At 47.0% G+C, this 12,954-nt stretch overlaps 1 pseudogene; it reads right to left on the bottom strand.

The window, feature by feature from the left end:
* Window positions 1–8,117: 8,117 nt before the first annotated feature.
* Window positions 8,118–12,954, bottom strand: part of LOC119320988 — a 16,674-nt pseudogene continuing 11,837 nt past the window's right edge.

Here is a 12,954-nt window from a genome sequence, read left to right as displayed (position 1 = left end):
TAGAACTTGTCGGAGACATCATATCTCTAGACCCGGGCATGAGCTTGAAAAACAAGTTACAGCTCTTCGAACATCTCATATGCTCCGTGATGCTCAAAACGCTTTTGGAGCCCCGGTTCTAAGCTGTAAAGCATGCCGCACTGAACGAGGGAGTAATCATCAGCACGAGTCTGCCAAGCATTCATAATGTCTTGGTTCTCTGGGACGGGAGCGTCACCTAGCGGTCCATCTAGGACATATTGTTTCCTGGCAGCTATGAGGATGATCCTCAGGTTCCGGACCCAGTCCGTATAGTTGCTGCCATCATCTTTCAGCTTGGTTTCTCTAGGAACGCGTTGAAGTTCATGTTGACATGAGCGTTGGCCATTTGATCTACAAGACATATTTGCAAAGGTTTTAGACTAAGTTCATGATAATTAAGTTCATCTAATCAAATTATTAATGAACTCCCACTCAGATTAGACATCCCTCTAGTCATCTAAGTGTTACACGATCCGAGTCGACTAGGCCGTGTCCGATCATCATGTGAGACGGACTAGTCATCGTCGGTGAACATTCTCATGTTGATCGTATCTTCCATACGTCTCGTGTTCGACCTTTCGGTCTCCGTGTTCCGAGGCCATGTCTGTACATGCTAGGCTCGTCAAGTTAATCCTAAGTGTTTTGCGTGTGTAAATCTGTCTTACACCCGTTGTATGTGAACGTAAGAATCCATCACACCCGATCATCACGTGGTGCTTAGAAGCGACGAACTTTAGCAACGGTGCACAGTTAGGGGAGAACACTTCTTGAAATTGTTGTAAGGGATCATCTTATTTACTACCGTCGTTCTAAGTAAACAAGATGTATAAACATAATAAACATCACATGCAATTATATATAGTAGTGACATGATATGGCCAATATCATATAGCTCCATTGATCTCCATCTTCGGGGCTCCATGATCATCTTGTCACCGGCATGACACCATGATCTCCATCATCATGATCTCCATCATCGTATCTTCATGAAGTTGTCACGCCAACGACTACTTCTACTTCTATGGCTAACACGTTTAGCAATAAAGTAAAGTAAGTTACATGGCGTTCTTCAATGACACGCAGGTCATACAAAAAATAAAGACAACTCCTATGGCTCCTGCCGGTTGTCATACTCATCGACATGCAAGTCGTGAATCCTATTACAAGAGCATGATCTCATACATCACAATATATCAATCATCATTCATCACAACTTCTGGCCATATCACATCACATGAACAATCGCTGCAAAAACAAGTTAGACGTCCTCTAATTGTTGTTGCATCTTTTACGTGGCTGCAATTGGGTTCTAGCAAAAATGTTTTCTTACCTACGAATAACCACAACGTGATTTTGTCAACTTCTATTTACCCTTCATAAGGACCCTTTTCATCGAATCCGCTCCAACTAAAGTGGGAGAGACAGACACCCGCCAGCCACCTTATGCAACTAGTGCATGTCAGTCGGTGGAACCGGTCTCACATAAGCGTACGTGTAAGGTTGGTCCGGGCCGCTTCATCCCACAATACCGCTGAAGCAAGATAAGACTAGTAGCGGCAAGCAAGTTGACAAGATCTACGCCCACAACAAAATTGTGTTCTACTCGTGCAATAGAGAACTACGCATAGACCTAGCTCATGATCCACTGTTGGGGAACGTTGCAGAAAATTAAAATTTTTCCTACGGTTTCACCAAGATCCATCTATGAGTTCATCTAAGCAAAGAGTCAAGGGAGTGAGTTTGCATCTACATACGACTTGTAGATCGGATGCGGAAGCGTTCACGGGAAGGGTGATGATGGAGTCGTACTCGACGTGATTCAGATCACCGATGACCAAGTGCTGAACGGACAGCACCTCCGCGTTCAACACACGTGCGGGACGGGAGACGTCTCCTCCTTCTTGATCCAGCAAGGGGGAAGGAGAGGTTGATGATGATCCAGCAGCACGACGGCATGGTGGTGGATGCAGCAGAACTCCGGCAGGGCTTCGCCAAGCGACTACGGGAGGAGGACGAGGTGTAGCAGGGGGAGGGAGGCGCCAAGCACAAGGGTACGGCTGCCCCCTGCCCTCCCTTATATAGGCCCCCAGGGGGGGCGCCGGCCCTGGGAGATTGAATCTCCCAAGGGGGCGGCGGCCAAGGGGGGAGGAGTGCCCCCCAAGGCATGTGGTGCGCCCCCCCCCACCCTAGGGTTTCAACCCTAGGCGCAGGGGTGGGCCTAGGGGGGCGCACCAGCCCACTATGGGCTGGCTCCCCTCCCACTTCAGCCCGTGGGGCCCTCCGGGATGGGTGGCCCCACCCGGTGGACCCCCGAGACCCTTCCGGTGGTCCCGGTACATTACCGGGTGACCCCGAAACTTTCCCGATGGCCGAAATACCACTTCCTATATATTATTCTTTACCTCCGGACCATTCCGAAACTCCTTGTGACGTCGGGGGTCTCATCCGGGACTCCGAACAACATTCGGTATGCTGCATACTCATATTCATACAACCCTAGCATCACCGAACCTTAAGTGTGTAGACCCTACGGGTTCGGGAGACACGTAGACATGACCGAGACGACTCTCGGGCAATAACCAACAGCGGGATCTGGATACCCATGTTGGCTCCCACATGCTCCTCGATGATTTCATCGGTTGAACCACGATGTTGAGGATTCGATCAAACCCCGTATACAATTTCCTTTGTCAATCGGTACGTTACTTGCCCGAGACTCGGTCGTCGATATCCCAATACCTTGTTCAGTCTCGTTACCGGCAAGTCACTTTACTCGTACCGTAATGCATGATCCGTGGCCAACCCCTTGGTCACCTTGAGCTCATTGTGATGATGCATTACCGAGTGGGTCCAGAGATACCTCTCCGTCATACGGAGTGAAAAATCCCAGTCTCGATCCGTGTCAACCCAACAGACACTTTTAGAGATACCTGTAGTGCACATTTATAGTCACCCAGTTACGTTGTGACGTTTGATACACCCAAAGCACTCCTACGATATCCGGGAGTTACACGATCTCATGGTCTAAAAAAGAGATACTTGACATTGGAAAAGCTCTAGCAAACGAACTACACGATCTTTGTGCTATGCTTAGGATTGGGTCTTGTCCATCACATCATTCTCCTAATGATGTGATCCCGTTATCAACGACATCCAATGTCCATAGCCAGGAAACCATGACTATCTGTTGATCACAACGAGCTAGTCAACTAAAGGCTCACTAGGGACATATTGTGGTCTATGTGTTCACACGTGTATTACGATTTCCGGATAATACAGTTATAGCATGAACAAAAGACAATTATCATGAACAATGAAATATAATAATACTTTTATTATTGCCTCTAGGGCATATTTCCAACAGAAGACGCCAGCGTGGCCAAGGGCGGCGCGCCAGCGCCCGAGATCTCGCGGCAGTTCTGTTGCCTCCGCGACGCCATCGCCTCGCAGGTGCGTGCCAACAGCCGTGCCCTGGGCGAGGACTGCGACGCCGAGGGCCTCGGCGGAGGGCTTGGAAGGTAACGCAAGGGAGAAATGAAAAGTGCGGTGTAGTACGGGTTGATTACTGCTAAGGCTAGGGGTAATTACAAAATGTGCTGCGCTGACCGGCTCTGCTGACTAGGCTCCACTTGTCGTCGTCTGATTGGTTAGGACTAAATTTGCACATTGGATGCAAGTTGTGGGATGTAATTGTTTGCTTTTGCAAGTTTTGGAATAGATCATCACATCTTGGTCAAGTTCAAGGACTGCTGGGCTATTACCTCTTTCCATAATTTGTTTTTTGAGTTTCACAATGAGGAGAAGTCCTGACAGGGAGAGAAAACGCTTCACCAAAGAAGAACGGAATTGGCAAGAAGACGAGGACCCAAGAGATACGGAGAACATATATATGTCGTGCCATACATGACAAATCCTACTCCCTCTGTCCCTAAATATATTTTTTTTAGAGATTTCAAATTGACAACCACATACAGATGTATATAGACATATTTTAGAGTGTAGATTCACTCATTTTGCTCTCTATGTAGTCACTTGTTGAAATCTCTAGAAAGACTCATTTTGCTCTGTATGTAGTCATTTGTTGAAATCTCTAGAAAGACAAATATTTAGAAACGGAAGGAGTACTAATTAACCACAGGCATGCAAAGTAACAACAAAACAAGCCTGTGTAGTTAAAAGGCACACCAAGTCAAGACACAAATTTTATTTTATTTTGAAACGGAGGCAAACATCCATTAATTAAGATAGAAAAGAGTTTTTTACAGGACACCCAACAAACACGGCATGCGAATTATTCGCGTGAAATAAAAGACCCTAGCTTCTTTACGCCGGCGATGACCCAAAGGTTGGCCTCGGCAGAGATGGAGGAGAGCAAGATTGGCGGTGGAGCACTCTTATGCTTAAACACCCTTGCATTACGCTCGTTCCAAATCGTCCATGAGACGAGCATAGTGAGGGAGGCCTTGGCTTGGCGGTTCGGCGTACCATCGGCACAGGTGCTTGCCCACCACTCGTCCACCGAGTCGAATAGGGGCCAAGCGGAAGTGTCAAGCCTGTGCATGAGGAATTTCTCAATGACCAAAGACCAAAGACGTTGGGTGTAGCGGCACTTGTAGAAGAGGTGAGGTCCGCATTCTTGCACCGTCATGCAAAGAGGGCAGAGATCGCAATTTGGCCACCGCCAATCTATCCGCCGTCCAAACTCTGTCTTGAAGGGCCAACCAAGCAAAAAATTTGACTTTGGGGGGGGGGGGCAAACCTTCCAAACCATTTTGTCCAAGGGAGAAAGGACCATCCCTAGGAACTGTTCCCTATACGCGGAGGCCGCCGAGTATTGCCCACAGGTCGTGTGTTTCCAAAGGATATCATCTTCGTTGAGCTCGTCAAGCTAGACCTCATTTAGTATCAACCATAGAGCGAAGAATTGTGTGATGTGCTCGACAGAGACATTGGTAGGGGGATTTATCTTGAGAATCCAAGCGTTGTGCTTCATGGCCTCCCTCACCTTCCAATTCTTTCTCTTGGAAGCTTCATAGATGAGTGGGGCAATGTCTTTAGGCTTTCGCCCAAGGAGCCAAGGAGAGTCCCAAAAGGGGGTCCTCGCACCGTTACCAACGGTGATGGTGGTGGAAGCATAGAAAAAGTTGAGGTCCTCCTCATTACATGGGTTTCCCATTCCCACCCACATCTTGGTGGGCTCCTTCCATTCGTACCACGGCCATCGCAAACGGAGAGCCCTCTTAAACTTGTCGGTGTTGAGTACCCCAAGGCCTCCGTACTCAAGTGGCCGGCAAACATACTCCCAATTCACCTTGCATTTGGCCCCCGTTGTCTTGTCCGAACCGGACCAAAGGAAAGCTCTCTCGAGCTTGTTGACGCTGTGAAGGATGGTTGGTGGGATGACCAACGGGGTGGCGGGCTAGACCACTTGGGAAGTGATCATGGACTTGACGAGGGCTGTACGTCCAATGGTGGTGATGTTTTGGCCATCATACGTTGATAACTTGCCTGCAACTTTGTCCACGAGGAATTGGAGATCCACCAACTTTAGCTTCCAAACAGAGAGGGGGAGCCCCAAGTATCGCAGTGGGAAAGAGGTCTGTGCAGCCGGCAAACTTTGAGTTAGGCGACCCAAATCCAGGTGGTTGCAACGAATGGGCACCACCGAGCTTTTTTGGAAATTGGTGCAAAGGCCTGTGACCTCCCCGAACCCCTTCAAAATGTTTGCCAGGTTGTCAACATCCTTTTTGATCGGAGCCAAGAAGACGGTCGCATCGTCCGCATAGAGGGAGGTCCTCAACATGGCTCCCCGCCCCCTTATTCTATGGAGGAGACCCCTCTGAGTTGCCACATCTAAGATTTTTTGTAGCGGATCGATGGAGATGACGAATAGGAGAGGGGACACGGGGTCTCCCTGCCGAAGGCCCTGTCCATGCTTGATGGGGCTGCCGGCAATGCCATTGAGGACGATCCTCGAGGAAGAGGTGCTAAGGAGGGCTGCGATCCAATCCCTAAATTTGCTCGGAAATCCTCGCCTTTGGAGGAGATCAAGCAAGTATTCCCACTTAACGGAGTCGAAGGCCTTCCGAATATCAAGCTTGAAAAGGAGGGAGGGGGTCTTCCTCGCATGGAGGCATCGAGCAAGATTGCGAACATACAGAAAATTGTCATGGATGCTTCTTGTTTTGATGAAGGCGCTTTGGGCGTTGGAGACGAGATTTTTCATATGGGGGCCAAGTCTCAAGGCGAGCACTTTCGCAATAATCTTCGCGGTCGCATGGATGAGGCTAATGGGTCTACAGTCGGCAATTCCCTCCGCCCCATCCTTTTTAGGCAAGAGGACCACATTTGCGGAGTTGAGCCACTGGAGATTTGACGTTTGTAGGGAGTCGAAATGTGAAATGACCGTCATTAGGTCGGTTTTGATAATGCCCCAACATTTCTTGAAGAAGAGGCCTGTGAAGCCATCCGGCCCCGGCGCCTTGTCGCTAGGCATGCCATTGATCGCTTCAAGAACCTCACACTCGGCCATTGGAGCGCCAAGGCCATGCAAGTCAAGTGGTTCCAAATTAAGCTCCTCCCAATTGAAATCTTTGCGACTACGGGGGCCTCTCTTCATGACCTTGGAGAAGTGCTCGTGGATTCGCTTTTCTTTGGCTCCATGCTCGGTGACCCACCCATGCGCATTCTTGATCCTATGAATATGATTTTTTTTCCTCCTCCTTGCATTAACTCGGCGGTGAAAGAATTTGGTATTTGCATCACCTTCTTTAAGATTGGAAATTCTTGCACATTGCTTCTTACGCGATCTTTCGAGCATGGCCAAGGCAATGACCCTTCTCTTGAGCCTAGCCCGGAGCTCAAGTTTGTCGGCGGAGAGGAGTCTATTCTCTTGAGCGATGTCAAGGCGAAGGATCACCAAAAGCGCGGCCTGGTGGTGAATTTTTGCCTTCGAGAAAAGGCCCCTACTCCATTCGGAGAGTCGGAGTGCAGTCTTTTTGAGTTTGTGGTAAAGCACTTGGTATGGCTCGGTGTGGTCAATCCTCTCATTCCACGCCTTTTGGACCACCTCTTCAAACCCGGGCATGGATGCCCAAAAGTTTTCAAACTTAAAGACCTGAGGTCTTCTTGGCCCCTTGTCATCGGCAAGTAGAAGCGGACAATGGTCGAAGAGGGAGGATGAAAGTGCATTAAGTACATGGGTGTTGAAGGTTGTGTCCCAATCGGCGTTGCAGAAAAAGGAGTCTAGCTTGCACAAGGTTGGGTTCGTCCTCTCATTGCTCCAAGTGAAACGCCGGTTTTGGAGGTGGATTTCTGTGAGCTCACAACTCTGGAGTGTTGCCCTGAAACGATTTATCCTGCTTCGGTTGACATTTCTCTTATTTTTATCTCGCGCCCGATAGATTTGGTTAAAATCACCGGTGGCAAGCCAGGCCGTCCCTAACGGTGGCTTCTCAGCCAGCAACTCGGCAAAGAAAGCATCTTTGCAAGAGTGGTCCGTGGGGCCATAGACGGTCGTGATTTTGAAAAGCACGTCAGTCCCTCGCACCCGGACCATGGCGTACAAGAGGACAATCATAGTAGATGGATGGGGTGAGAGGAAGGCCCTCTCAATCTTCTCGAAAGCACAGATGGTGCTCACGGGAAGAACTAAGCGATGAGCTTCCCCGCAGCCTTATCCACGAGATACTGGAGATCGATCTTCCTGAAGCGGTGGATTGGCCAAAATTTGTTCAAGGGTCGGTGCCGTTTGCAGCGGCACTAGCAGCAGCAAGGACTCTCGGGGGGTGGGGGGGAAGCCTGGGTCAGCTGAAACAGTCTTGAGTTCACCGTTTCCCGACCAAACTGCTAATGTGATCACCATGAACAAAAAATTGCCAGAAAAAAAGGACGTGGAACCCTCAAGCACTATTAAGAGACCCACTGCGCTACAAGATGTGCTTGGCTGCTGTTTGAGCTGCACGAGAGAGTGAAGAGATGAATTGCCTAGCAATATCATCGCTCAGTAGCAATAACGGTAACTGAATCTACGGATTTTCACTTGCAGGTAAAACTGAGCTTTCTAAAAAAAATGAAATGGAAACAAAAGAAGAGAATTGAGGTTACCAAAAGTTTGCACATCGACATGGTTCTAATCCAAAACATTTTGAACCCCAAACGGTATATAACTCCAACCCATTAAGACCAGTAACAACTGCCCTTGTATACTAGTAACACCGAAGACGCACTTTAATGTGACACACGGTAACGACCACTGTTGAGCCCCCTTGTCCGCTAGAACCCTAGACTAGAGCCACTACTTTCCTTTTCTCCTCCTTCTCTACACTATTTCTTCTATATGTTTTAATAACTCCTATCGACAACGCGCAAATGGAGTTTTCTGGGCAGCGTCCGCGCGACCGCTCCTTCGGCGTCCTCGACGTCATCATCTCCGGCGAGGGCTGCTTCATCGACGTCGTCGACAACATCGTCTCCAGCGACCACTGCTTAGAAAACTCTAGACCGCCCCCGTGCAAGGTCGAAGGATGCGGCCGGAGTCACGGAGACACCGCTCGCCGGGCTGCCGTTGCACGACGGACAGCACGGCCGGCTTCGTTCAGACGGCGGCTCAGCACTTGTGGTATGTGAGGAAGGAGATGGAGATGTGTTCCACTTGTTCTCCCGGTGCTCTGCCATTTATACAGATTGTGAAGGAAGCAGTCCAACGAGCAACGTTTCAATGAAACGTCTTACCGAGCGAAGCGTGGTGCACTCGTTGGAACCAGGAGAATCGGGAGGAACAGCAGGATAATCCTCACGTCCTAGCAGAGGACTCGGGAAGGAGTTGCAGCTTGCCGAACGGCCAGCAACGCATGAAGTTTCAATTTGTTACGTGACAGGATATGCCCAAAGCATCAGACTTGGAATTCTCTGAACCGATGCATTATTTCCAACAGTCGGCACGAGAACCAGCAGTTGGTTCTGCAAGTCACGCTCCGCGGTTCCAGCGCCGCCTGGTGCTGCTCCTGATGATAGCATGTCCCCCTTCAGTCTCTGCAGCCTATGCTCGAGCCCGCACACGTTCTGGATCACATCCAAGAAAGGCTGGTCACCGGAAGGCCGCTTCACGTCCTCATGAGAAACGCCTCTCTCCTCAGTATAGATGTCGCGGTTTGCTAGCATCACGTCCAGGAAAGGATCGTCCGAGAAGGCCACCGGATCCTCCTGGGAAACAGCTCTGTCGTTGGTGTTGATGGTGGGATATGATAGGATCGCATCAAAGAAAGGGTCGTCCGAGAAGGCCACTGGATCCTCCCGAGAAGCAGCTCTATGCTCGGTGTTGATGATGCGATCTGCTACATGGCTAGGATTCGAGCCAGGCTTGGTTGTAGGTGATGTACTCTCCTGCAAACACGTTAGGAGTACACTCAGTTGAACAAATCTAATCAGAGTAGATTATTCCAGGTGGATGTCATTATTAGTTCATATTAGATCTGCAAATTACCCAAGATAAACAATCAAACTTGTCTTTGTACCTTGACTTCGGCGGGCGGACACAAGGGAGCTCCTTTATCGTGTACCAGCCTCCTCACAGTTCTACTAGTTGATTCGGGCTTCCTCTCAGGAATCCCTTGTGGATGTGTAGGTACACTGATGATTTCAGACACGGGAAGAAGATATGAATTGTCCACTGAATCAATCTTGCCTGAACTTCCAGATTTCCCTGCACTCCGTCTCGATCTTTTGCTGGGACCAGCAACACGACTATTTCCTTCAGCCTGCAGACAGCACTAGTGTTATGCAAACTGTATGTTGAAAATATTTGACCACAACATACACTTAAAGAAAAAAACCAAAACTGGTGTAGTTTATTCTTAAAGTTCTACACATGGAATGGAATTGAAACATATGCTGTGGCGAAGGAGCGCAGTACTTGAAAGATAGTTCAGTCTATACCATATGTACTTCTGTAGCTAAATCCATCCAAAGTGATATAGAAACCAAAGATTCAAGTATGGAATGAAACCTTCAAAAAGTTAACTTTTTAAGCCTTACACCCTTGGAAGTTCACTTTTCCACCTTGAACTCTAAAACCGTTTGAATTGTAACCTCAAACTACTGAAATAGTCCACTTTTCGACTTCGGCTGGTTTCACAAGGAGTTTTGGATGACATGGATGTCACTGTCAAAAACACCCAAAAAACAATCTAAAGAAACTACTCCCTCCGTCCCATAATGTAGGACGTTTTTTGGCACTAGACTAGTGCCAAAAAACGTCTTACATTATGGGACGGAGGGAGTATCATCTTAATAGAAAATTTTCACAGAAAAAATTGGCTGAAACAAAGAAAAAGAATGGTATCTGATGGCATGGCAGCAACATGGCATTGAGGTCGTCATCAAAGTCAAAATTACTTGAGAGGGAAGAGTGGACTGTTTGGTTGCATTTCAGACAGTTATACAGTACCAACCCTGAACTTTTGCCATAGTTCAGGGTCGAAAATTGAAAAATAAAATCTCTGTTTAGTACTTTCCATTTAGGTGACAGCTGAATGTTTGCAATATAGCAAACGGAAATAAGAAAAGTAAGCAATATCCAGAATTGAACACGGGAGACCACATGAGAATGCAAGCACATGTTAAAGACTCAACAAAAATACGAGTATGAATAATTATGAGATAGAAATGCATGCCTTCCGATCTCTGAGAGCAGCACACCTTGTATTTTTGAACCACTTGTCAATCTGTAAATGGATCAGACATTGGTTAGTGACTCTTTTTTCAGGTTATACTTCTCTACTTAAAATATGCTACGTTTATGATATTTTATAAGGGACGAAAGAGTGACCAACTATACTATGAATCTGACGAAAGAGTATATTTCTTTTTTAAAGAAGATGTGATGTATGGCCCAGTCAGTGTCAAAGGGTGATTGACTAGCAGAATGAGATACGCATGTCAATAAGCATGTGTAGGTGATTGACTAGCAGAATGAGATACACATGTCAATAAGCATGTCTCAGTAAGCTGTAAAGAGTAATACACAGCTATGAAATTTATTCAATCCAACATTAGTCACCTTTTCAAAAGAAATACCCAATTCTGTTGAGAGACTCTCTTTCACCTCCCGGGCTGGAAGCTCACTTTCAGCAAAAGATTTGCGTAGTACCTAGTTTAGCAACATGAAGAGGATATTAGAATGCGGTAAGCAAGACTGAACCTGATGTGAAGAACACATATCCACAGTTACAGGCACAATAAACCCAATGAGGAATCTCGTTATAGTCATCAGCAAGAATGAAGATTGTATAAAAATGTGTGTGTGCACACATTGTCGGTAGAGGCACCCCAAAGTTTTTGAGATTTACGATTTTTCTTCCGATGGATGTAGTCCATGCTATACATGTGGACATGGAAAACTTCAACCAAAAATTCAGACCATCTATGGCCAGCAGAACAAAATATACTTTAAACTGCAAGACTGTTAACTCTACTAATTTTGGTGTAGGCTAGAGTTGGTCAAAGTTTTGAATGAAAAGCTTTACATGCTAAAGCATGAACTGCATTCTAATTTCTTTACAATTTCGGCGGCCTCTACCAATGTTAAAAAATTAGTATAAAATTTTGTTCAGGTTTTTTTTTCTGACTATTAATTATTTAATTAAGAATAAAACAATTTGATAAAAATACCAGTTTTGGGGTAGACCAGTAAAAAATCCGTCAGACACCATCAGTGATCATATAGGCAAGCATCCCCCCTTCTCCGGCACACATATAGCGGCGCAGTTTAACCCCCCCCCTTCTGCGGAGGGACAAAAGGGAGCGCAGCACAAGAGGTGCGCTCGAGGGAGGTGCACGAGATTGCGGAGGCGACTGGTAACAGATTGGATCCCACTTTGTGCCCTTGTGCAACACGAGCTCACATTGTGGTTGTGCTTGAGGCAGCGTAACCACCTCCCTCAAGCCCACCTCCTGAAGATGAGGCTGCACTCCATCCCGTCCCTCCACAGCAAGGGCAATGGATAGGAACTTGGGCGCGCGTATGTGGACAATTAGACAGATTGCTATCTGTGTGTTGCCATGTGGAGGGAGAAGTTTCGCCTATACGACGGCCAATGATGTCTTGATCAGATGTGGTGGCTATTGTTGTCTGTTGTTTCTCCTTTTGGGAGTAGTCCACACCATGCACGGGTTCTGAAGAGTTTTCTCCTCTGCGGTTGGACTTTCTCATTCGATTTTACATCTGACAAACCCTCGGCAGACTTAACTCCAACACCAGCTGAATGCACTCTTCTTTTCTTTCTCCTATTATTAGTACCCCAATCTTCATCTTCACTCTGCTTTTCATTCTCAGTCAGCTTTCCAAACATTTCCTGTGAAGGGTGGAAAGCAGTTAAAGCCCCAACCTGTTGAAACAATGTAATGCTGATGAATAACTTACTCAAGGTGCAACTAAAACACAACACATGGCTAATTCAAAATGCAGTTCCTTGAATTGCAAGTATAAAAAAATGTTCTGCTTAGCAAAATACACCTCATTAAGTCTTTTATAATCAACCTCTCTCTTTGGCCTTTGGTAGGTAAGCATCTCGGCAACATCATCATCCCCAGAATCAATTCCTAAATTTGAATTGGTGTGGTAGAGTCCTTCCGCATCAGTGAAATCTGCTGATATAAAGCCTGGAATATCATCGTTTGGAGAATAAAGCAGACTTCCTGAACAATTGGACTGATCAGATATACTTTCTTCACCACTATCCAGGCTGCTGCTTGTGAAGTCATTTTCTTCAGGGTCATAGTCCTCATCACCTGAATACTCAGATAACCAATCCTCTCCTAGTCCATCCTCAGAGTCCACCTGTTTAGTTGCTTCCTTAAAAATATCCTATAGAAAGCTAGTGTCAACAGTGTCTGAATAGGATAACATCCTTCAATGTAAAAATGATAAAAGAA

The sequence above is a fragment of the Triticum dicoccoides genome, chromosome 6B (assembly GCF_002162155.2).
Source record: "Triticum dicoccoides isolate Atlit2015 ecotype Zavitan chromosome 6B, WEW_v2.0, whole genome shotgun sequence".
Classification (NCBI taxonomy): domain Eukaryota; kingdom Viridiplantae; phylum Streptophyta; class Magnoliopsida; order Poales; family Poaceae; genus Triticum; species Triticum dicoccoides.
The sequence above is the reverse complement of the archived record's forward strand: the minus strand, read 5'-3'. Positions and strand labels throughout refer to the sequence as shown.